This window comes from Triticum urartu, chromosome 5 (genome assembly GCF_003073215.2).
Source record: "Triticum urartu cultivar G1812 chromosome 5, Tu2.1, whole genome shotgun sequence".
Lineage (NCBI taxonomy): Eukaryota > Viridiplantae > Streptophyta > Magnoliopsida > Poales > Poaceae > Triticum > Triticum urartu.
In genome coordinates this window covers 45,333,840-45,355,736 of record NC_053026.1, presented here as the reverse complement: position 1 = coordinate 45,355,736, position 21,897 = coordinate 45,333,840, and positions in this window count along the sequence as shown.

Genomic DNA, 21,897 nt, shown 5'->3' with positions numbered 1-21,897 from the left:
TAGATAGATCATTGGACTCAATGGCAACTCAGAAAAATGAACAAATTTTTTCTTTGCAGGCGTAAAAAGGCGTGTATTACTCAAGACCAAATAAGTTCATCCCTACACAGACTAGGGATACTTGCCTGTCTAGAACGGAGCCAAACAACCGTGCGGTTCTCCGATTTACCAAGTTTGCTAGAACATGACTTGCATTATTTTGCTCTATAGTAATATGAATGACTACACACTCTCTTTGACCCAAAAGAAACTTGATCTTAGAAATCACCATGGCATATATGGATCTGTTGTGTTCTGTTGATGTCATCATCTCCACTGCCATCTTGCTATCACACTCCAGAATTATCGGAAGTTCCGTCCACTGGTTGCGCCAAGGCCAGTCCTTCCATGCAGACAGCGAACTCAGCATGCAGGACGTCAGGGCAGGACCAAAGGGAGCAGCAAGCCAGGAGATGATGGCACCGTCCTGGTCATGCAATATCATGCAGGTGCCTGCAGTACCATCGGTCGTAGACAGAGACCCATCGACGTTCCATCTTGCAGGAGGAGGCTTCCATTTAGAAGGTGGTGGCTTTGGAATTTTCGCATGCAATAACGGTTGAGCCACACCATCCTCATCTGCCATCATCTTCCCTTTAACTATCTCCACTGTGGAATAGTGTTGCAGGTTCAACAGGGAGGACACGTAGCTCTGCAGAAAACGTTTAGACGCTTCAACCGGTGGTGCCAACTTATGATGGGTAATTTTATTCCGCGCATGCTAGCACTTGTACAACAGCATCAATAGACGCATCCAATCGCCATCGTTGAGGTCCACCATGGAGTGTAACTGGGTAAGAGCCACTCCGGACATGTATTACACATCGACGTAATCTCAGGGATGCATCACACCTTTGCCAGTGCGCGGGCACCTACAAAAAGTGTGGAATGTGTCCTTAGGAGGACAAATTATCTTGTCCCGAGATAGCTGAAACACATGAGTTCCTTTGCAAGGACAAATGGCATGAAGTAGCAAGTCTACAAGTTGATCTAAGATGTTATGGTGGCCGCTTTTGTTCATAACATGGTTGACATACTTTGTTCATATGGAAGTTGATGCCAGGTTGGTGATTGAAGACTTGGTATCTTCCATAATATTCCGAGCGATTGAACACTTGTATTATAGGAACTTGACCATCATATTTTGTAACACGCCGTGTATGTCGACCTATGCATTTCCTCAATGGTTGTAGCTAAGTTGATTGAATAAAACTAGTAATCTTCGATATATGTTGAATGAATGCATTGATCAATGGTATCTTATAATGAATGGAATGTTGCTATTATTGAGTATTACAAACTGAACATGAATTGCATATTTTGAGTTTAATTTCATGATAATATATATGGTGCATCTGGATTTATGCTAAAAATGTGGAACCTTGAGTAGTGTTTCGTTAGAAGTATTGGACGTCGCACTATCTGTGCATATAGAACAATGTCGGATGAACTATCGGCACAGTAACGCATGTCGGTGTAGAAAGTCTGGAGGTGTAGATCACACCTACCCTGTCATAGTGCTAGTCGACTTATATTATATTTTGACAAAGACCTTTGCCAATGACAGTATAGCCGGCAACTGCTTTTTCTCGATGATTTTCTTTGCTGACACTAAGTATGTCGCCCTAATGGCCTATCTCAACAAATTGTTTGATACTACTTTATGTGTCGTGGTGTAGTGCATTTGAATGAACGAAAATGATTAAACTTGATTGACATGACAGTGATTGACATAATATTAAATACTCCCTCCGTCCGGAATTACTTGTCGCAGAAATGGTTAACCATTTCTATGACAAGTCATTCCGGACGGAGGTAGTAGATGTTAATATCGATAAAAGAGACACTCAATTAGCACACTTATAAGAGAGCTGGTATTTTGCTCTTGTATCCATCATTAGCAAGCAAGTTCAGCACGGACAACATAAAACACACATAGAACATGTGATGACACACCAAAATGGGCCAATTGTTGATTTGGATTCATATCAGCCACATTCAACAAGTCTTCAAACCCATAACATCCATAGGTTTCTAGAAAGCAAATTATGATATATGAATGGCAAAAATAGTGTAAAGTCGTAGAACTATTGTTTTTTTGGCGAGAGAACTTTTTATCTATTCATAATCAATCATGGCAGTACAAAGAAGACTAGAGATGATAAACATTACAACCAGGTCCATGGACCACCTACCGATGACTACAAACATTGGAGCGAGCTGAAGGCGCGTCGTCATCATCGCCACTCCCTCACCGGAGCCAGGCAAACCTTATTTTAGTAGACAGTCGGGAAGTCACTATGCTAAGGTCCTAAAGGACCAGCGCACCAGAGCAGCAGCCATCACCGATGAAGAGAGTCGTAGATTGGAAAGGTCAAACCTGTAACCATGAACGAAGACGAACAAAAATTGTATACAAATAGATCCAGACACCCTCCTACAATACTAGACGCACCATTGGACGGGGATCGGGCGTGAAAGACATTATTCCTACTAAGGTACATCGCCACCCACCCCAACCAAGACGCTAAACCTAACAAAAACGACATTGGGGTTAGAACCCGGCCTACCTAACAAAAATTTCTTTGCGGTATCATCCACTGTGGTTGGATTCATGAACATGATAGCACGGTCTTCGGCTTTCTCTCCATTCCGAAGCCTCTCCTTGTCGAGTGCAAGCCTACGCACCTCCACTTTCAACTTCCTCTCTTCAGTTGCCAACTTCGGTTTTCACTTCTCGTCCTCCAACAACTTGAGCTTGTTCCATCTCGTCGCCTTCTCTTCATTGCGTTCGATCGCCAAGAATTTCTTGGCATCAATCATGGCCACAAGCTACTCTTTGTATGTGCCACTGAATGATCCTCTCCCATTTCTCTCTTTCGCAATCTTTTTGCCATCTGGGCTCTTGTTGGCATCTTCATCCTCATCATCATCCTCAATGGGATATAATAAACCTTGATCTCTTTGGAGTGGTCTCATCATTTATCCTACTCCACTTGTCATTCATGCAAAGTTCCTTATAGCAATGGTATAGTGAGAAGGGCTTGTGGTCGAACTTCTTGTTTCGTTGCTTGAAAAAAACCTTGGTTGATAGGGCCATACTCAATGACCGGCACACCGCTCAGTGGTGCATGGTTCACCTAGTCAATACAACCAGACCATAGGTGATAGGTTGCATTGATCTTGGATGGTACCCCAACGGTGCCCAAGAGAGCCTTGGGTGTGGCTTGATGTGACATCCATGGAGTTGTTGTAGTAGTCGGTGATTCTCCCAAAAATGTTCCTCTGATTGGTCTGTTCCAACCGTTGCATCAAGGGAGATGTTTATCCAAACATAACACAAAGCAACATCTTCATCCTGCGAGTAGTTCTAAGTCTTTTTTGTTTGTTGATTGGAGCTTGGTTGGGTCTCGGTCTCCATGGGATCTTCAATCTCTTCCTCCTCGGTCTTGGCTTCCCCTTCGCCCCATTGGTGATCAAACATCGAATCATAGTTGAGATCTTGAAGCCCAAGCACATGTGACGTCTCCAAAGATGACAGGAATTCAGCCGCGTTTATCTTCGCACTACGATAATAACAAAAAAGTCCATCAACCATCGACCACAAGCAATCACCGCACAATGTATCGGGCGAAATGCAAATGCATTTTTTACCTTTAAGGAATTTCATTAACCACTTGGCGTCCACGACCCTTAGCAGGTAGCGGCGGCCAACGTGCCAGAGTAGTGGCCATGGGGGTGGCCGAAGATGGTGCCTGAGTCGCCGGATGAGGACGAGGCATCGGAGGCGCTTTCTTGGTCATCTTCTTCACCGTCTCATTGGCGCCGCTTTCTTGGTCTACTTTTTTATCGCCTCCTCGGCAAGCACCGACGCGGCGGGCATCGGTTTCCGTGCCGCTCGCTGACGGCTGGAGAAGGCCAACAGGCGGGCCTACAAGGAGTCGGAGCTCCCCGGTGGCCGGGCCTAGCGGATGCCCTATCATATTCCGCATTCGAAACTGAGGCCAGCGCGCCTCCACCGCCACCAGCACCGCTCGCGGCCGGTGTTGAGGCCAACGCACCACCAACATCCGGCGTGCAATCCTAGGCGTGGACGAGCATCGTCCAGGTCTACATGTCGTACACGTCGGTTTGGCTGGGCACGGCCGACGTAGAGGCTGAGGAACACATCCTAGAGGCCGAGTGACAGGCGACAAAGCGTTAGGTGCTGGCAGTGCGAAGGTAGTAGCCGGTGTCGTGTAATAGGCGGTGGCGCTGGCGGACTACCAGCATGCCTTCGCGTGGATGGAGGTGCCGGCGTTCGTCGATAAGGATGACAACGCCTTGGGCTGCTGATTGTCTGGCTGCTTTTTAAAAGTTTTTATTTTCATTTATAAGGTTAAACTAGCAATGCCCACACGGCGGCACGCCGCGCCCCGTTGATGCATCATGACGAAATATGTTACGGCATAGTAATGCTAGTTTGCTCATTTTTTTTATTTGACCAATTTAGAATTTAGAGAAAAAATATATGTGCAATTTGGGGTTACAATAAGGCAAGGAATGTATAAAGGTGAATTGCAAGCATAGATTTATTCATCACATGATCGATATATTTTACAAAGTAGGAAGTACACATTGCTACTCTCGTACTAAGATTTGTGTCACTGTCATTCATAGCTTATGTCATTCTAGTGCAGCCTCCTGATTGGCATATGCTTCTAGTTCGAGAACAAAGTGGGAGTGCAAAGAGGGTCTAAAAACTTTAGACAGATCTTCTACTTTCTTTGTGGAGGGCGAGGCCTTATTGGCATGCCATCTTGCCTGGCATTTTCTTTCCATCAGAGCCGGGTTTTATCAGAAGGTGTATGTGCACATTTAAGCCTCTCGTTGTATTCGTGGGACATCCATATCCGATGGGGTAGCAATGGTATCATGCTTTCTATCACACCAAATCATCGCAAATGACTAAAAAGGGCGAACTGTACTTTGCCAAAAAAAAGAATAAAGAAAGAGAGCAAGCGGTGTGCTGAGATAAACAACCACAATTCGAATGCACATTTATATACAGAAGCGTGAGCGGTCATCCGATACAGTTTCAGTCTTCAAAACCTACCTTCAGTACATATCATAGGGACAGTCCTAAATATAAGAGCTGCTGTATGGCCTCCAGTAAATTTTCATCGACCATACGGGAACAACAAAACATCCCTTGAACAGGTCAAGGGGATTAGAGCAGCAGGGAAAGTCCCTGACCTATGTTGAACTACTGTACTTGTAGCTTTAAAGGTATTACTGTGCTATGCAAATACGGACCTCTTTACTCCCACGCACAAATAGACATGCTCCTTTTGTCATATAAATAGTGACTGAGCTCTCTATGTTCAGTTCCTGAAGCATGTTCATGCTAGTCTCAATCCTGTGGTGAGTCTTGTTCTAACAACTCTCAACATTATTTCGTTGATTCTTGATGGACCACATGAAACAAAAACAAAAACTGCATATACACAGCAAATACGAAATAACTTCAGAATTATCTCTCTTTGCAAAATTCAACGTGATGTACAAACCTAGAAAGTGCTATACAAGTAACTCATCTGTAGGATTATTTATGTACTACAGTAAGCACATTCTGACAATCTGAGTGTCATCCATTTACTCACTACATGAATTACTTAACCGTACGTAGCACTGAACTCTGGAGAACTACATTCTTACTGTTATAGAACAAATTAGAACTTAGAAACAAATCCAACTATGTGCAACAATTAATAATTGAACCTATAAAATTTACTGGGCCTGTACAGAAAGAGGATACTATCATTTACTCCCTTTGTAAAGTAATATGAGAGCGTTTAGATCATAATGATTTAAACGCTCTCATATTACTTTACACAGGGAGTACCCATTACTAAAAATATATACCTACTACTAAAGAAACTATATCATGTAGCTTTCTTTGTGGGTAAGTGACTATGAGAATCAATGATCTCTGTATACTATGTTTTTAGTTTCTTTTGTATGCATTTCACGGTTATCTTCAATTAAAATTGGTGGCGGTCCATATGAATTCCTGCAGTGTCCAGAGCCGCGCTCTGATCATCTTCCGTTGGTTCTGCAGCATGATTAAATTCAGAGAAGATTATTAGGTCCATCAAGATCCCAAGAGAAATACAAAGAATTTGACGCCAAACAGGACAGGGAGATTAATCTGAGAGAAGATAGCACAGTTGAAGACTTAAAAGGATGCATATTCTCTGCCTTCACTACAAGAAAAAAGTACAGAAACAGAACATGTAGTACCAAGTGAACAGGTAATAGAAGAAGAGGTAGTAGCAAGCTAAAAAATTACTACCAAACTGTAGTAGCAAGCTAAGAAAATACTGCAAAACAAGACGTAGCAAGCACTACTGTCAGTGTCAAAACCGGCGGATCTCGGGTAGGGGGTCCCGAATTGTGTGTCTAGGCCGGATGGTAACAGGAGGCAGGGAACACGATGTTTTACCCAGGTTCGGGCCCTTTTGATGGAGGTAAAACCCTACGTCCTGCTTGATTAATATTGATAATATGGGTAGTACAAGAGTAGATCTACCACGAGATCAAGGAGGCTAAACCCTAGAAGCTAGCCTATGGTATGATTGTTATCTATGGAGTTGATTCCCTACGGACTACAACCCTCCGGTTTATATAGACACCGGATAGGGTTAGGGTTACATAGAGTCGGTTACAATGGTAGGAGATCTTGAATATCCGCATCGTCAAGCTTGCCTTCCACGCCAAGGAAAGTCCCATCCAGACACGGGACGAAGTCTTCAATCTTGTATCTTCATAGTCCAGGAGTCCGGCTGAAGGTATAGTCCGGCTACCCGAACACCCCCTAATCCAGGACTCCCTCAGTAGCCCCCGAGCCAGGCTTCAATGACGACGAGTCCGGCGCGCAGATTGTTCGGCATTGCAAGGCGGGTTCTTCTCCAAATCCTGTGTACCTGTAGGAATAATGTCCGATTTTTGTAATGTAGTGCTCCTCGGCTTCCACGCCCAATAATGGCCGTCTTCCACGTGTCAAACGAATGCGAAAAGCCGGGGCGTTTTTACATCCACACCCCTAGCCGTATAAACGAGCCGCCTATTTAACGGGATGGGGATTTAGGTCCAAACCACATCTTCTCCTCTCCGCGAATTATCATCAGAGCGCTTCCAGCAAAGGTCCATTCCAACATGACCAGCCATCGTAGCTCCTCCCCTCGCCCCTCCGGTCCCAAACCCGGGGACTAGGAGAGTTGCACCATCCTGCATAGCGAGTTAGTGTCGCTTCAGGACAAGGGATTTCTCCCTCAGGCATACATGGTCCCGGTCTGAGCCGACCTCGCCACCTACAATGGCGGAAAACAAGCGGAGAGCACCCCCAATCCTTCTAAAGGAGAGCGGGTGTGCCTCGTCCCTTATCTAATAAGGGGACTGGGATTTCCAATTCATCCATTTCTCCGCGGGCTTCTGGAGTTCTACGGCCTCCAGCTGCACAATCTCACGCCCGCCTCCGTATTACATATTGCGGGTTTCGTCGCCCTTTGCGACCTATTTTTAGGCGTTGAGGCTCATTTCGCGCTGTGGAAGAGGTTATTCTGCCTGGTACCCCGTTCTCAAGAGGGGTCTATATACCAAGTGGGCGGAGCCGAAGTATGGCGCATCGCCGGGACCGGATACCTATCCGGAACCCTAAAGAAGGTGTCCGAGGACTGGCCTTCGGAATGGTTTTACATAGATGACGTCCCGCTACCGGACCCTATCCGAGTTGGTCTCCCTGAGTTTAACAGTGCTCCATTGAAGAAGCGCTTGAGCTGGCGTCCGCAGAGCTGTCAGAGAGAAAGCGACAGAGACATCATTTACCTGATGAGCCGGATAAGACTGTTGGCTCATTCCGGACTAACCATGATTGGAGTCATGGCCACATGCATTATGCGGGGGGTGCAGCCGCTTCAATATAGAGGCCACCCCATGTGGGATTTCAACGGGGAGGATGACGCCACACGTTACGGTCGTAAGGGGCCGGCCTCAGCCGCCGCATTAGTAAAGATCTTATCCTCTTTGTACAAGGGAGAAAAGGAGGAATTCCTCCGCGTCAACCCACGGGCCGGATTCAGTATGTACGATCCTCCAAGTTGGGTAAGTGAACAATTGCGCTTGCCCATTTGTTTTATACTCCCACGGTTAGATAGGTAGTCTAACGACTTCAATGCAGGAACTGCGACAGGAGGTAAAGGATATAAACAGCCGCCCTCCACAGCCCGAGGACCCAGAACGGTCCCTCAATCCGGACCCCGAAGAGGATCCGGACATATCGGTGGAGCTTATCGACGGGGTGTTCCATCAGCTAAGCAAGGACAATACCTTGGTAGCCATTACGGCGGATTACCCAGGGTTAATCCCGGCCTCCCAGGTGACAGAAACCGGGGTCTTATTCCCTTGAAAGAGATTCCACCCTCACGTATCCTGGTGTTTCTGACGACAACCGTGTTTTGCAGGGGAGATTTCCGAGGCAGGAGGCCGAACCTGCAGCGGCTAGCCAACGAGGGGCCGCAGGGCCCCGTGGGGCAAAAAGGAATGTAGTCCGGACTGAGATGCCGGCGCAAAATTATAGTTCACCCTCTTTTTCCCTGGAGTTATTCTGTCAGGGCATATTAACATTCGTGCTATCTTCAGAACGAAGAGACCTCGCCGGACTACATCCGAAGAGGTTGCCGATCGCGCCTCCACCAGCCAGGCTCCAACGTCTGGCCAGGAAGCGGAGGCAAGCACAAGGCGCGCACCGGACGCTCCTCCGACAGAGGATGCGAACAGGCTGTCTGCCACAAATTCTGAAGTGGAGAGTGCCATGAACTACAGGCGTCGCCGGACAATTCTACGCGATGCTTGTTTCTCCCAAGAGGCTTTAGATGCCTTTCATTCGGGAGATGCGTACCTCCGTGCCGCTCAAAATGGTTTAGCCAGAACCACGGAGCAGTATGTAAAAGACATACGGGTAATAAAATTTTGGTTATATATATATATATATATGCCAGTAGCCCCCGAGACTTGAATCAGTTAGAGCAACTGATTTAAGGATCATTTAATATGCAGGTTCTTACAGAGAAGAATACCATACTGTCCCAGGAGCTGGAAAAGTGCAAGGCCCAACTAGAGGCCGCACGAGCCGTAGCAGGGGAGCCCAAAGAGACCCCCTCAGGTAAGATACACTTCAAAAGATTAGTATTGTGCGGTGTGGGTGCAAATCTGACAAATCATATTGCAGATGGTGCCGGACTCGATCCGGACAAGCAACAACTCTTGCGCCGGCTAAAGGCCGGTGAGAGTATGTTGACAAAGGTGAGGCGAGAGAAGAATGATCTTTAGGATGCCAACACCAAGCTGGACGTCGAACTTAAAGATGTTCGTGGCCAGCTGTCGGACTCCACGAAGGAGAATCAGCGGCTTCGACGCGGCATTTTTAGTAAGTGCTTGAACGAACTTTGAAAAAAGAGTTCGGCGAGGAAGTCGACTAACAGAGTAATGTTTGTAGGTATGCTCACAGGTCGTACTACAGAGGAGATGCCCGGTTCTACGGGTGACCTTCTTCCTGAACTCTTGCAACTGCACGAGCGAATTCAGCAGGCGATGCGAGGTATTGGCCAAGCCTTATGGCCTGCCCACTCCGTGCCCGAGGGCCTTGGAGAGCTTGCGGAGAAGCTGAAGGGAGCTCGGTGGCGCTTCCGGTTGTGGAAGATATCAGCCTGCCGACAAGGCGCTAGGGAGGCCTGGGCCATGGCGAAGACCCGTTTTACGAAGTCTGACCCAAACCACATGGCCGAGGTCGGACCAATGGGGCCTGACGGGAAGGAGATTCCTGTAAGCTTAGTATACGGCCAAGTAGAGTTGGCCGCGAAGTATTCCCAGCAGGACTGTAAATTAGACAGCCTGTTAGATGGTATAGAAGAGGAATACAATCAGTCAGAATGACTGTGTAATTTTGAATTGACATGTGTAATGCCTTCTAGCCGGATTGTAGATCGTTTGTCGTTGCCGACCTTTTCGCTTCGACCTCGGGACCTGATGGTCCGGAGTGTGTCTGAATACCCTAGCGGTTATATAAGAACCGGGGTATGCGTGGAGACCAGGCGTAGGGGTCATCAGTGCTTTATCAGACAAGTGCCCAACTAGTTATGTTATATTACATGGTTAGTAAGAAACATCTTCCAGAGAGAATAGTTCCGTTAAGGGTTCCTTTCGCTGGGAGGCATGCCCTAAGGTGCATGTCCGGACTGCGTGAAGAGACGCAGAAAAAAAAGCATCCGGGGCACATAAAATGAGTAAAAAGATCATCTTTTATTTCACCGACCGAATATTCCCTTAAGAACGCTAGCTTTCGGCTTCACCCAGTCTGAGGTACACGTCCGGCTGACCCGACAGTAACAATCGCAGAGGTGCTCCCTTTACCGCCTAGCCGAACAATCGGGAACGTAGGGGTAAGCACAGGAGCCATGCAACCCAGCTTGGCCAAAACTTAAGTCATATCGATGCATATAATGGTGAAGAAAAAGGTACATGCGGAAGTTTGACGCATGTGTTGGGCGTGAAGCCCGTATAAATAAGCTTCTGTTAAAGAAGCCCCCAGGTTTAAGGAGCGCGAGTGGCGTGTCACTAGATGAGCCTTTAAGGGCTATAAAAGAAAAAAATGGGAAGGAGAGAAATGTAAGACAGAAAAATTCAAAAAATAATGGACAGAGGAAGGAGACGAACACAGAGTCCGGCACTAGGCATAGAATCTTCGGAGACGGGTGGCGTTCCACGGGTTCGGCTCGAGTCGGTTGTTCAACGCATCTCGCAGGCGGTATGCCCCACCAGTCAGGACTTGGTCGATTATGAATGGACCTTCCCACTTGGGCTTGAGTTTGTCCTTTTTCTTATCCGGCAGGCGTAGGACTAGTTCGCCAACGTTGTAATTTTTGGCCCGTACTTCTCTGCTTTGATATCTTCGGGCCCTCTGTTGATAAAATGCGGAACGGGCTTTTGCCACGTCCCGCTCCTCCTCCAAGGCGTCCAAGTTGTCCTGCCGATCGAGCTCAGCTTCTCTTTCTTCGTACATGCACACTCTAGGTGAGTCATGAATTATGTCGCAGGGCAGAGCTGCTTCTGCGCCGTACACCATAAAAAATGGTGTGTATCCGGTGGTGCGATTTGGCGTGGTCCGCAGCCCCCATAGCACGGAGTCGAGCTCCTCTACCCAGTGCGTGTTAGATTCCTTGAGGGACCGCACCAGTCTAGGTTTAATGCCGCTCATGATAAGACCATTTGCACATTCGACCTGGCCGTTGGTTTGTGGGTGATAGACGGAAGCATAATCGAGCTTGATGCCCATGTTTTTGCACCAGAGTTTTACCTCGTCGGCGGTAAAGTTTGTACCGTTGTCGGTTATGATGCTGTGGGGGACGCCATAACGGTGTACAACCCCGGATATGAAGTCTATTACAGGTCCGGATTCGGCCGTTTTAACAGGCTTGGCTTCTATCCATTTGGTGAACTTATCCACCATGACCAGTAAGTATTTTTTCCTATGGGTCCCACCTTTAAGGGGTCCGACCATGTCAAGCCCCCAGACCGCAAAAGGCCAGGTGATGGGTATAGTTTGGAGTGCGGTGGGTGGCATATGGCTTTGGTTGGCAAAAAGTTGGCAACCAGCGCATCGTTGGACTAGGTCCTGAGCGTCTGCCCGGGCCGTCGGCCAATAAAAACCAGTACGGAAAGCCTTGCTAACAAGGGACCGAGCAGCGGCGTGGTGACCACCGAGTCCGGCATGAATTTCAGCCAGAAGATTCCGCCCTTCCTCTTCGGAGATGCACCTTTGAAGGACTCCGGTAGTGCTTTTCTTATAAAGCTCTCCCTCATGGACTCTATAGGCTTTAGATCGCCGCACTATGCAGCGGGCCTCGTTTTGGTCCTCCGGGAGTTCCTGCCTAGTAAGGTAGGCTAGGAATGGTTCTGTCCACGGGGCGATAACCGCCATTATTACGTTGGCTGAAGGTGTAATTTCATTGGCAGAGCCTCCAATTGTGTCAGATTGTTCAGCGTCGAGTGGTGCGGCTGGGTTCGGGTTGTTATTTGCGGGTTCCCCCTCCTATGCTACGGATAGCTTGAACAATCTTTCCAAAAATATGTTGGGGGGACTGCATCGCGTTTTGCTCCGATGCGTGCTAGGACGTCCGCCGCTTGATTGTTTTCTCGGGCTATATGGTGAAACTCCCAGCCCTTCGAACTGAGCTGACATTTTTAGGACGGCGTTGCGGTAAGCTACCATTTTTGGGTCCTTGGCGTCGAAGTATCCGTTTATTTGGGATATCGCGAGGTTTGAATCCCCGCGTACCTCTAGGCGCTGGATACCCATGGATACTGCTATCCGGAGGCCATGTAGTAGGGCCTCATATTCGGCTGCATTGTTGGAATCCGTGTACATGATCTGGAGCACATATTGGACTGTATCTCCTGTGGGGGACGTCAGGACGACGCCGGCCCCCAGTCTGGCTAACATTTTGGAGCCGTCAAAATGCATAATCCAGTTTGAATATGTGCCGTACTCTTTAGGGAGCTCGGCCTCCGTCCATTCTGCGATGAAGTCGGCCAAAACTTGCGATTTAATAGCTCGCCGTGGCTTATAGGTTATATCGAACGGGAGAAGCTCGATGGCCCATTTTGCAATCCGGCCCGTTGCATCGCGGTTGTTGATAATATCGTTTAGTGGCACTTCCGAGGCTACTGTTATGGAACACTCTTGAAAGTAGTGTCGTAGCTTCCGGGATGCCATGAATACCGCGTATGCAATCTTTTGATAATGCGGGTACCGTGATTTGCATGGAGTGAGGACAGTGGACACGTAGTAGACCGGCCTTTGAAGGGGGAATTTGTGTCCGTCCGTTTCCCGCTCGACAACGAGCACTGCGCTGACAACTTGGTGTGTTGCTGCAATGTACAATAACATTGGTTCACCGGTGTTTGGCGCGGCCATGACTGGGTTTGTTGCCAATATGGCTTTTATTTCATCAAGTCCGGCCGTGGCGGCATCCATCCACTCGAAGTGTTCGGTGCGCCGAAGGAGGCGATAAAGGGGTAGTGCCTTTTCTCCCAAGCGGGAGATGAAGCGGCTTAAAGCCGCCACGCACCCGGTTAATTTTTGTATTTGTTTAAGTTCCTTTGGGACATCCAATTGCGACAAAGCTCGGATCTTGGCTGGGTTTGCTTCAATTCCTCTACCGGATACAATGAAGCCCAAGAACTTTCCGGCTGGAACGCCGAAGACGCATTTTTCTGGGTTGAGCTTGATGTCATATTTTCGGAGGTTATCGAATGTAAGCCTCAAGTCGTCTACTAGGGATTCGACATGTCTTGATTTGATGACCACATCATCCACATACGCCTCCACTGTTTTGCCGATCTAGTTTGCCAGACATGTCTGGATCATGCGCTGATATGTTGCGCCGGCGTTTTTCAGCCCGAAGGGCATTGTGTTGAAGCAGAATGGGCCGTATGGTGTGATGAATGCTGTTGCAGCTTGGTCTGATTCTGCCATCTTGATTTGATGGTAACCGGAGTATGCGTCGAGGAAACACAACAAATCGTGTCCTGCGGTGGCATCGATAATTTGATCAATACGGGGGAGGGGGAAGGGATCCTTTGGGCAAGCCTTATTAAGGTCTTTAAAATCGACACACAGGCGCCAGGATTTGTCCTTCTTTGGTACCATCACCAGGTTTGCTAGCTAGTCCGGATGTTTTATGTCTCTGATGAATCCGGCCTCCAATAGCTTGGCTAGCTCCTCTCCCATAGCCTATCTCTTGGGTTCGGAAAAATGCCGAAGGGCTTGTTTGACAGGTTTAAATCCTTTTAGGATATTTAAGCTGTGTTCGGCCAGCCTGCGTGGGATCCCTGGCATGTCTGAAGGGTGCCAGGCAAAGATGTCCCAGTTCTCTCATAGGAACTCTCGCAGTGCGGCGTCTGCATCAGGGTTCAGTCGTGCCCCGATGGAAGCTGTTTTATTGGGGTCCGTTGGATGGACTTGGAATTTGACTATTTCGTCAGCTGGCTTGAAGGATGTGGATTTGGATCTCTTATCGAGTATCACATCATCCCTGTTAACCGTGGAGCGCAGCGTAGTCAGTTCCTCGGCCGCTAAGGCTTCGGATAGCGCCTCAAGGGCTAATGCGGCCGTCTTGTTTTCGGCGCGGAGTGTTATGTCCGGATCACTAGCTAGAGTGATAATTCCATTCGGCCCGGTCATCTTAAGCTTCATGTACCCGTAATGGGGTATTGCTTGGAAGATTGTGAATGCTTCCCGCCCTAGTAAAGTGTGATATCCGCTCTTAAATGGGGCCACCTGAAACGTGACTTCTTCGGACCTGTAATTATCCGGCGTGCCGAACACCACATCTAATGTGATTTTTCCTGTGCAGCGCGCTTCCCGACTGGGGATTATTCCTCTAAAGATTGTGCTGCTTTGCTCGACGCGGTTCCAGTCTATTTCCATTTTTTGAAGGGTTTCCTCATAAATGAGGTTCAGTCCGCTGCCTCCATCCATGAGCACCTTGGTGAGGCGAAAGCCGTCCACTATGGGACTGAGGACCAATGCGGCTGGTGCTCGGGCTATTTGGAATCTAGGTTCATCACTTGCGTTGAAGGTAATGGCAGTGTCGCTCCATGGATTTATTATTGCAACTTGATAGACTTCGGCGAGGCTGCGGAGTGTTCTTTTTCGCACATTGTTTGATGCAAAAGTCTCGAAGACTGTGAGAACGGTACTGGTGTCCTTGGGCTAGCTTTCTGCGACCTCCGGATTAAGAGGTCCTCGCCGATTTTGGCCACCTGCCGGAGTATCCAACATGCTCTAAGGCTGTGAGTTGGTGTGGCGTCCTCTGTACTGTGAATTCTACAGGGTCCATCAAGCCATCTTTCCAGTACGGTTCCATGCCCTGTAGAGGGTTTTGGCTTTTTGGTGTTTATCCCGGGTGTCCTATGATGATTCACCCTCTTAGTTCGGACGAGATTACTATTCAAGGCCGGATTATCCCAAAAATTTATTTCGGTTTTCCAGGTGCTTTCCATCACACAGTATTTTTGTACTATGGACGCCAAGTCAGCGAAGCGTGTAATATCACGACAACTTATGGCGTTAAGGATTCCCTTGTCCGTGCAATTACTGCAGAAAATTGAGATTGCGTCTCCCTCGCGGCAATCCTTTATCTTGTTCATAACCAGGAGGAATCTGGCCCAGTAATGATGTACTGTTTCCTCGGGCCTCTGCCTGATTTGGGAGAGATCGCTTATGATCGGGTGGGCGGGTGTCGTTGAATCTGAAACCTCACCCATTCCAAGATTCGGAGGCCGAAGAGTTTTCGAACTCTGAAGTTCGGATTCTTGGATGTTGTCCAATGAATCTGGCCCGTTGCCTGATCCTAAGCTCAGGTCTTGAGTTACATCTCCCCCTCCGCGGGTATCTGGCTTGGAGGGGTCGGGAATTCGGACGTAGCTAGTCCTTAAAATAGATGAAGGGTCGCCGTACTGCGTCTCTACCACGGCAACATGGTGGGTGACTTGGGGAGAGTTAATTTCTCTTAGATCGGGTTTAAGCCCAACCTGGTCGTAATCCGTAGCGACCCCCAGGGTGGCGATGCGATCAAAGAGCTTGTTTACGGAAGAGAGCTCCATTGGATCTAGCTGCTCGACGAGCTCTGAGCTGACGTGTAGGTTGCTTTTGATGACCCGAGAGGTCACCGTCGGCGCAACAGCCGAACAGGCGGTCATGAGGAAACCACCTAGTCGGAGGGTTTGGCCGACAGCCAAGGCTCCCTTAGCAACGGCACCGTCTTTAAACACGGGAGGAGGCATCCTTCCTGATTGCGACGGCACAGAGGAACTCTCAATGAAAGCACCAATGTCGGTGTCAAAACCGGCGGATCTCGGGTAGGGGGTCCCGAACTGTGTGTCTAAGCCGGATGGTAACAGGAGGCAGGGAACACGATGTTTTACCCAGGTTCGGGCCCTCTTGATGGAGGTAAAACCCTACGTCCTGCTTGATTAATATTGATGATATGGGTAGTACAAGAGTAGATCTACCACGAGATCAAGGAGGCTAAACCCTAGAAGCTAGCCTATGGTATGATTGTTATCTATGGAGTTGATTCCCTATGAACTACAACCCTCCGGTTTATATAGACACCGGATAGGGTTAGGGTCACATAGAGTCGGTTACAATGGTAGGAGATCTTGAATATCCGCATCGTCAAGCTTGCCTTCCACGCCAAGGAAAGTCCCATCCAGACATGGGACGAAGTCTTCAATCTTGTTTCTTCATAGTCCAGGAGTCCGGCTGAAGGTATAGTCCGGCTACCCGAACACCCCCTAATCCAGGACTCCCTCAACTACCGTATAAACTAAGCAGTAGCCAGCGAAATACTACCAAAAAATTACTACTAAACATTTATTTCTTCTATAGTATAAGTATCAAGCACTACAATACAGACCAAGTAGTAGCCAACGAAGTACTGCCGAAAAATTACTACTGAACATTGCTTTCTTCTATAGAAGAAGGAAGGCAAAAGAGAGATCATCTACATGATCAACAGATCATCGTGTACGGAGGACGAACCGGAGGATGTCAAACTGGAAATTCAAGCTATTGAGATATCCAAGTATGATCTCTCCAAACGATTGCGTAACTAAGAAAGCAAGGATTGATCCTTAAAGAACAGACATATGTGTTACGCAAGATCATGCAACAATATACATAGTAATCTAAGACATAAATACCAAAGCAAAGATAAGTAATCTACCTGTAGATGAACAACCAGAATGGCTAGGCTGTTGAGGAACATTTCCAACCTTTAGAAAGCAGGAGAACTGAACTTTAGTGACTGAAATGTACTTGAGCAGGATATTGTAGAGAAGTTCACAGCCGGGAGGAGGAGGCCTCGGGAAGCGGCAGCCGACGGCCAGGGAGCGGCGGCGGCTACATCCTACACGTGAAGCCGTGGGGCGGGCTGAAGAGGAGGACGTCAGCCACAGACTCCGGCAGCGACCACCGTGCCGCAGAGGCGACGCGCGAGGCGCCAACGCTGGCTGCAGGAGAGTCTTGTCGTGGTAAAGGAGTCGGGGGACTCGCACTTCCCGGCGAGCGCGACAGAGATGATCGCGGCGGACGACGACGTTCGGGCGTCGGCGAGGGGCCTCGAGGAGCCGCTCACGTGCTACCTCACCTTCAATGCCACCAAGCACAAGCACGCCATCGTCGCTGCGTTTCGAGCCACGGCGCCATGAGCCTGCGACACGCTGCTCCGCTCCAAGACTGCGTCTCTCTTGAGATGTCCTCCTGGGCTTAGCCGCCGCCGGTGCAAAGGACCTGCTCGCCATGTCCGAGGCCGGCATGGGAAGAGCCGCGGCAGAAAAGGACGTTGGGACGGGACGACCGGACGGCGCCGCCGCCGTCGCTCCAGGAGAGCGAGACGGGGCCATGACGGACAAGAATACCGAGCTCGATGGTGGGGTGGGCAGGGCTTGCCAGGCGAGGCAGGAGGGGAGGAGAACTTTATAGTCGCGTACGACGGTGGAGCGGTGGCGTCGGAGTCACCCGGTGCTTTCTAAAAACTTCCGAACAACCATCACGCGTCATCAACAGAAAGAACAACCATCACGCATCATCCGAGCGGAGGCCGTTCATGCATGGAACCGACCATGCATGAAGCCCCATGCAACGGCAGCATTTCTGGACTAAACGAATTAAGCAGCGCAGCGGTCAGAAGCAACCGCAACTTCTCGAAACAACGTCGACAGCGGCAGCGATAGCCCAAGACAGACAGAATCACCGACGTATAGAAAGCCGCACTGCTCCCTGGACAAAGAACAACGGTACCACGAACTTACTAATCTTGATAGATCTCAAGAAGCGTGGGATAGCGACAGCACAAACGGACCAACAACGATCGAACAATAGAAAGCGACGCCACAAAAGTGTACCAACAGAGACTCTGATACCAAAGCTGTCGGGACCCTGATTCTAAGTCACACCGATCTAGCATGTAACACCTCATATCATTTTGCGGCCTCACGCACGGTATCCCCACGGGTGTCGCCTTACCATGGCCCGAAACCGTTTGCGCCTTTTGGCTCACGTATATGATAGTGTCGTTAGCATCCATATGACAGAGAATCCGGGCCGACATGGCTAGTCGTGAACCCAAAGCGGCACAGACCTATGGAGACAGGCATACATGAATCACATCGAGCATGTCGGTCAACAGCATATGAATCCGGGCTGTAGCACTGGGCTAACAGGACTCCGAGGAACCCAGGCTGTAGCAGGCTAGGCAGGACTCCGGAAGTCACCACGTGACATTTCCCCGAAGGGACAGACATAGGAACGGAGTGGAACACATGCCGGCCAGTCAAGTGTTCTGAGCAGTAGTGTTGTGCTAGCATGACTCGGTGAACCGGGCTGTAGCAGACTACTATTGCTCAAGGAAGCACTAGACTACATTTCCCCATAAGAGAGGCTGCCAAGGATAAACAACTAGATTGTCGGATCCCACTGACGGTGTCCTGGAGTAGGGGGTACTCACCACGTCGTCTCCCGATCTATTAGATTGGGCCGAGGCCCCCCATGGCCGTATACTCATGGGCCAGTTCGGACAGCTGCCGCATACAAGGAAGATTCCACAAAGACTTGGCGATCAAGACAAGGACTTCTCCCCACCGGCGTATTCGGCTAGGACTCTTGTTAACCTAGGCCTCTGATGCATTATATAAACCAAGGCCAGGCTAGTCGATAGAATATACAACATACACAACAATCATACCATAGGCTAGCTTCTAGGGTTTAGCCTCCTTGATCTCGTGGTAGATCTATTCTTGTACTACCCATATCATCAATATTAATCAAGCAGGATGTAGGGTTTTACCTCCATCAAGAGGGCCCGAACCTGGGTAAAACATTGTGTTCCTTGCCTCCTTTTACCATCCGGCCTAGACGCACAGTTTGGGACCCCCTACCCGAGATCCGCCGGTTTTGACACCTACATTGGTGCTTTCACTGAGAGTTCCGCTGTGTGATCGACAAAAGGATCGATGGCTCGCCTGCAGATCAACTGCGACTTCGACGTCTTCGTCACCAGTTCGACTGGTCACCTTGGTTCGACCAAGAATTGCGCCCCGTGTTCGGATCACCATGTTCGGACGAGGGCCTTCATCAAACATCAACTCCGATCTCTATCAAGATCACGGCGGAATTATCTATGGAGCTCGGGGGCTCAACGTCAACATTGCCCTCAAGCGACTGTGCTGTTTTTTTTGGACAGCGAACTCGTATCTGCCGCCACCACCTCCTCGAGTATCGCTTTGATGATCGCTTTGGTGGAATTGTGCGGAATTGGGTCTATAACAACCCTGGAAAATTTCGTCAAGTTCCGATGGAGGAATCTCGGTCAATCCATGATATACCGGAGCCCTGTCAAATCTAGATGGGAATTTGGATGAGTTTAGGGCGTGGTGTCCAGCTTCTAGCTCAGACGTCCTTTGGAAGATCCAACTGTTGATCGGCTGCGGAATTCCTATATCTACCACCTCTCAAAATTTCAGCTCGATTCGACCGTCCAAACTCCGAGAACCTTCTGATTAGTGCATCACTTTTCGGATCTATTTTCTGCGCGAAAATGAATCCGACCCGAGTTCATCTTTTTTATGAACGGGATTTCGGACATCCCTTTTGAAGGAAGTTTTGTATGGGGTATTGTGTTTTGTTCCCGAACACACCCCACTAACTTTAAGATCTTTTGAACATGATCTTCAACATCATGTTGGTGTCAAACCTGTCCAGCAATATTACTCCACGGCTGCCGACCTGCGCTAGACACGTCGTCACTTTAGCCGAGCTCAACTTCTTCGGATCATCATCTCGGCAAGCCGAACAAGAGTCCGGCATCGCGAAGGATAAATCATCATCAACATCGCCGCCCCACGGATTACACGGAGCGGGCATACCAGCATCGCCGCACGGTCGCTTCATCAAGCCGACATCGACCACGTCACGACCTGCATCGACAGGGCCGCACTATTGCTTCTTCAAGCTGGTGTCCATCACACCGACCTACTTCGACTCATCGGATGACGTCGAGGCTTCGACATCTCGGCTGGACCGGGGGCTTCGCCATCTCTTCATCAACCTACTCCGGACGCTTCGGCATCACTAGCCGACCAGCTCCGTCACGTTAGCTAGGCCGAGGGCTTTGCCTCGGCGAGTCAACCTTTACCAACATTGCCATGCCGTCGTTTTATCGCCTATCAGGCAATGGGTGTGCGGAGCGAGTCCCAATTTTGGGAATCACCTTCCTTCGGATTGCTACAACAAATAAAGCATGTGCTATTAATCCCAGTATTTTTTGCTTGTTTGGGTTCATTTTTCCCAAGGAATTATTACTCTGGTTTGTCCATGATATGTACACAGGTCTATCAAATGGTGACCGCATTAACGACGGTCGCGTGGTGGTCCGATCAGTTTCCGTACATAGTCCGGCGAACGCCGCATCCGGAGCTCGGACCGACCTATGAATTCAGGCTTTGCCACGCCTTTACTACATCACGCCGATGCCCTGCATCGACATTGACTTCGGCCAGGCCATATTTCTTCTATTCCTCACTTTGCATAAATTATTTATTATGCAACATTTTTTTAATTATCATTATTACTATTATCTCCAGTTTGCACTATTCTTTTGCACAGAAAAATGATCCGGGGACTGCGGCGTCACTCTGCCGGTCTGCATTGACCGTGCTATGTCACCACTTCGGCGTGTCGAGCTCTCCGCTCCGCCACCTCGGGACCGGCTTGGGGGGATGGAACCTTGCCCCGCATCAAGCTCGGACCGTGTCATCAATACCGAACACATTAACCAGCTAAGTCGCTTTCATGCTCAAGCTTTAATTTCTAACTTGTGTTCGGTTCGACCAAGAATTATACTTTTTTGGAAAAAAGTTGCTTGTAAAAAATTTCCTTGTCCAAACTTTGTTTGTGACGCATAAATTCAAATACCCCGTTTACTTGGGGGCTTCCTTTATGAAGCTTTTCCTCTTGCATATGATTATACTTGTACGGCTTCGTTCCTTGTTCGTGTATTACGCCACAATATGCACCATATTGACTTAAGCGATTGGCAAGCTGGGTTGCCTCGCTCCTGTGTTTACCCCTACGTTCCTGATTATTCGGCTAGGGAGTAAAGGGAGCACCTCTATGATTGTCACGATCGGGCCACCCGAGCCGGACCTCAGACTGGGTGAAGCCGAAAGCTAGCGCTCTTATTGTTTTCAATGATGGTCGGCACACAACAGAACTCATGAGTACAAAAAATCTATTGCACAAGTCTCATAATAACAATGAGCACCGAAGAAAGGTATCGGTGGGGTTACTATTTTCTTCGAAGATGCTTCTTACACTTTGCAGTAATATAGCATAATTTCCCTGAGCGCGCTTTGTCTGTTACAGCCCTATGGCCTGATTGCCTGGTTATTGGAAACACCGTCAATATTCTCGACAGATGGAGTACATAACACTTTTTGGTCCTTGACCGAAGAGGGAGAAGCCGACGGTCGGTTAAGACGCGTTTAAAGTTCGGTTGAACATAGATATGATATAAGTGAAGGAAATATGCCCTAGAGGCAATAATAATGTTATTATTTTATTTCCTTATATCATGATAAATGTTTATTATTTATGCTAGAATTGTATTATCCGGAAACATAATACTTGTGTGAATACATAGACAAACCAAACGTCACTAGTATGCCTCTACTTGACTAGCTCGTTAATCGAAGATG